The 5248-nt window shown below is 39.2% G+C and overlaps 1 pseudogene; it reads right to left on the bottom strand.

The window, feature by feature from the left end:
• Positions 1–780: 780 nt before the first annotated feature.
• LOC116882860 lies at positions 781–1785 on the bottom strand (annotated as a pseudogene).
• Between the last annotated feature and the right edge of the window lie 3463 nt (positions 1786–5248).

Here is a 5248-nt window from a genome sequence, read left to right as displayed (position 1 = left end):
TGATCTTTCTGGGATGGATTGAAAGAAACCCCTGGAAACTGCTATATAACCTCTGATGTGTTAAATGGATTTTCTCCCAAAGCAGATACTCTAAGGGATAGCTACTTTCATCCGAGGGAGGAAGAATCCCATATATTCCTCTGGCTATTCTGAACATTATAAGTATCCAATTTCCTATATTACTGATCTATTGCTATAAATCCATCCAATATCAAAAATCTCTTAAAGAAATACGTACACCTGAGTGGTATGGTCAGTTCAGTGTCCAATTATTGGTTTCAGGTTGTGATCTCAAGGCCATGAGATTGAGCCTTGCACTCGGCTGCATGCTCAGCCTGAAGTCTGCTTGAGAGTCTCTCTCCCTCTCCCTCTGCCACACCCACTCATGCTATCTCTATCTCTCTGAAATATATATATATATATACATATATATATATATATATATATTTAATTTTAAAGAAATAGACCATAAAACAGACTCTTAAAAATGGAGAACAAAGAGGGTTCCTAGAAGGGAGGTAGGTGGATGGATAGGCTAAATGGCTGATGAGGATTGAGGAGGGGACTTGTGATGAGCACTGGTGTGGTACGTAAGTGATGAATCACTAAATTCTATTCTAGGAACTATTATTACACCATCTGTTACCTAACTGGAATTTAAATAAAAACAATAAAAATTGAAAAAAAGAAACAGTTGATCATTATGTATGAAAAAAAAATTGGACGGAATTTTGTAGGAAGTTAAACTGCAGATTGTATTTCTATGAACAGATACAAAAATCATGATCTAGGTCTTCTAGGGTCTTGAACCCTAATACACACAACTTCATCTTGAAACAAAGGATCCTTATATGTAGAGATTGTCTCTCTGCTAAAGAGCTTTCTTAGGGCCAGCTTTATGTCTCTGTTCCTCAGACTATAGATGAAGGGGTTCAGCATGGGTGTGACCACCATGTACATCACTGAAGCTATGGCCGTTGTCCTCGAGTTTTGTGAAGCAGCAGAACTAAGATACACCCCAAAGCCTGTACCATAGAATAAAGAGACAACAAAGAGGTGAGACCCACACATGGAAAATGCTTTATACTTGCCCCCAGAAGACGAAATTTTCAAAATAGAGGTTACAATTCTAGAGTAAGAGAAAAGGATACCAATGAGTGGAATAAAACCCAGAAGTCCACTTGTAAGATAAATTGCCAGGTTATTGAAGAAGGTATCAGAACAAGCAAGCTGAATCACCTGATTAAGTCCACAAAAAAGGTGAGGGATTTCTAACTGCGTACAAAAAGACAATTGCAAAACCATTAAGTCATGTAATAGACAGTCCAGAACACTCAAAACCCAGCATGCCAGAAGCAGGTTGCCCCAAAACTTGGGGTTCATGATAACCATGTAGTGCAGTGGGTGACAGATGGCCAAACCGGTCACAGACCATCACTGTCAAGAGAAAGTTGTCTACTCCCGCAAAAAGCATGAAAAAATATATCTGGCTGAAGCAGCCTGCATAGGTGATCATTTTACTCTGTGTCTGGATGTTCAGCAGTATCGTGGCAATGGTGGTGGATGTGAAAGAGATGTCTACAAAGGACAGGTTGGAGAGGAAGAAGTACATGGGTGTGTGGAAGCTGGAGTCTGTGACAATGGCCAGGATGATGAGCAGGTTCCCATTGCAGATGACCAGGTATATGGACAGGAAGTGCCACGGGAGCAGTGGCTGCAGTTCCCCTCCTCTGAAAGTCCCAGAAGGATAAATTCTGAAACAGCAGTTTGATTTCTTTGTTCCATGGTACTGCCGAAAACAGCTGGAACAGAGAAAAGAGCATTATAAAGTCACAAGCAGTGAGCACAGAATTAAAAGAAATTCTGTGACTGGGGTTCCTGAGGGGCTCAATCGGTTCAAAAACCAACTCTTGATGTCAGCTCAGGTCATGGTCTCCTGGTGGTGAGTTCAAGCTCCACACTGGACTCTGCTGGGAGCAGAGGCTGTATCAGATTCTCTTCCTCCCCCTCTCCTCTTCTGCCCATTTTCTCTCTCTCTCTCTATCTCTCTCTCTCTCAAATAGAATAGATGAAAGAGAGAGATAGGGAAATGCTGAGATTTGCCTGGTGAAATTTTTGTATTCAAATTGCTTCACTCATTAATTCTTATACACTACCTACCAATCTAGAATAATTACCTAAAAATTTCAAGGACCTCAAAAGCTCCATGTATTCCATGATACTGAAAAAAATTGCACTCCTGAATTGAAACATTTGCCCAAAGCAATGCTGTCCTCTATAAATTTCCTAAGATGTTTTTTTTCACTTAACAAATATTTTAACCAATTATCTTGTGGCAAGCATTGTTGAAAGCATTGTAAAGTAGTGATATCTGTTTGACCTTAAGAAGATTGAGTCTAAGATATGTGTGTGTCAGAGGGAGCAATAAAATATTAACGAATGAGGAAATGACATTTCAAGTGGTGGTTATCATTAATAAGTAAAATAATGCACTTCCTAAAGTGAAACAAAAACTTTCCATTGTATCTTCTCTGATACAATGTGGTCAGTTCAGTGTCCAATTATTTTGAGCAGGAAAGCTGAGGCTAGTGGATTCATGAACCATGCACATAATTTTGAGAAAAACAATTAAGGCAGAGAAAGAGCCTGTGCAATCAGCCTTAGACAAGAGCTCACCAAAACCATAGGGCAACATCAAAGAGAAATCTCAATGGAAAAAGCTGACAGCCTTCCCTTTGAGATCAGGAACACAATGAGGATGCCCACTCTCACCACTCTTGTTCAACATAGTATTAGAAGTCCTAGCAACAGTAATCAGACAACCAAGAGAAAAGGTATTCAAATTGGGAATGAAGAAGTCAAACTCTCTCTCTTCACAGATGACATGATACCTTATAGGGAAAACCCCAAAGTCTCCACCCCCAAACGACTAGAACTCATACAGTAATTCAGTAATCTGGCAGAATACAAAATAAATGTACAGAAATCAGTTGCTTTCTTATACACTAACAATGAATATAGAGAAAGGGAAACTAGAGAATCGATTCCATTTCCTATAGCACCAAGAACGAGAAGATGCCTGGGAATAAACCTAACCAAAGAGTTAAAGGATCTGTACTCAAGGAACTACACAACACTCATGAAAGAAATTGAAGAAGAAACAAAAAGATGGGAGACAATTCCATGCTCATGGATTGGAAGAATAAACTTTGTTAAAATGCCTATAATGCCTGGAGCAATCTATATGTTCAATACCATTCCAATAAAAATCCCATGGGCATTTTTCAAAGAGCTGGAGCAAACAATCGTAAAATTTGTATGGAATCAGAAGAGACACCGAGTTGCTAAGGAAATGTTGAAAAAGAAAAACAAAACTGGGGACATCATGTTGCCTGATTTCAAGCTTTACTACAAAGCTGTGATCACCAAGACAGCATGGTACTGGCATAAAAACAGACACACAGATCAGTGGAACAGAGTAGAGAGCCCAGATATGGACGCTCAACTGTATGGTCAAATAATCTTTGACAAAGCAGGAAAGAATATACAGAAGAAAAAAGACAGTCTCTTCAATAAATGGGGCTGGGGAAATTGGACAGCTACATGTAGAAGAATGAAACTCGACCATTCTCTTACACCATACACAGAGATAAACACGAAATGGATAAAAGACCTCAACGTGAGACAGGAATCCATCAGAATCCTAGAGGAGAACATAGGCAGTAACCTCTTCGATATCAGCCACAGCAACTTCTTTCAAAATATGTCTCCAAAGGAGAAGGAAACAAAAGCAAAAATGAACCTTTGGGACTTCATCAAAATCAAAAGCTTCTGCACAGCAAAGGAAATAGTCAACAAACAAAGAGACAACCCACGGAATGGGAGAAGATATTCACAAATACCAATAAAGACAAAGGACTGATATCCAGGATCTATAAAGAACTCCTCAAACGCAACACACACAAAACAGATAATCATGTCAAAAAATGGACAGAAGACATGAACAGACACTTCTCCCATGAAGACATACTAATGGCTAACATACACATGGAAAAATGTTCATCATCACAGCCATCAGGGAGATTCAAATCAAAACCACATTGAGATACCACCTTATGCCAGTTATGATGGTCAAAATTAACAAGACAGTAAGCAACGTGTGTTGGAGAGTATGTGGAGAAAGGTGAACCCTGGAGTGCCTAGGTGGCTCAGTGGGTTAAAGCCTGTGCCTTCAGCTCCATTCATGATCTCAGGGTCCTAATATCAAGCCCCACATAGGGCTCTCTTCTCAGCAGGGAGCCATTAGAAAGGATGAATACCTGACTTTTGCATCAACATGGATGGGATTAGAGGAGATTATGGTAAATGAAATAAGTCAAGCAGAGAAAGTGAATTATCATATGGTTTCACTTATTTGTGGAAAATATAGAATAGCGTGAAGGACATTAGGAAAAGGAAGGGAAAGGTGAAGGGAAGGTGAAACCAGAGGGGGGGGGAAAACCATAGGAGACTATGAACTATGGGAAACAAACTGAGGGGTTTTGAGGGTATGGGAGTAGGGGGATGGGTTAACCCAGTGATAGGTATTGAGGAGGGTATGTATTGCAAGGAGCAATGGGTGTTACATGCAAACTATGAATCATGGAACACTACATCAAAAACAAATGTTGTACTGTATCATGAATAGCATAACATAATAAAAAATAAATTTAAAATGTTTTTTATGCCAGTACCATGCTGTCTTGGTGTCACAGCTTTGTAATAAAGCTTGAAATCAGGTAACGTGATGCCCCCAGATTTATTTTTGTTTTTCAACATTTCCTTAGAGATTCGGGGGTCTCTTCTGGTTCCATACAAATTTTTGGATTATTTGCTCCAGCTCTTTGAAGAATACCGATGGAATTTAATTGGGATGGCATTAAAATTAAAGATTGCTCTAGGCAGTATAGACATTTTAACAATGTTAATTTTTCCGATCCAAGAGCATGGAATGGTCTTCCATCTTTTTGTGTCTTCTTCAAATTTTTCATGAGTGTTTTGTAGTTCGAGTACAGATCATTTACCTCTTTCGTTAGGTTTATTCCCAGGTATTTTATGGTTCTTGGTGCTATACTAAATGGAATCGATTCTCTAAATTCCCTTTCTGTATTTTCACTGTTAGTGTATAAGAAAGCCACTGATTTCTGTACATTGACTTTGTATCCTGCCACGTTACTGAATTGCTGTATGAGTTCTAGTAGTTTGGGGG

The sequence above is a fragment of the Lontra canadensis genome, unplaced genomic scaffold (genome assembly GCF_010015895.1).
Source record: "Lontra canadensis isolate GAN:19392208 unplaced genomic scaffold, GSC_riverotter_1.0 scaffold88, whole genome shotgun sequence".
NCBI lineage: Eukaryota > Metazoa > Chordata > Mammalia > Carnivora > Mustelidae > Lontra > Lontra canadensis.
The sequence above is the reverse complement of the archived record's forward strand: the minus strand, read 5'-3'. Positions and strand labels throughout refer to the sequence as shown.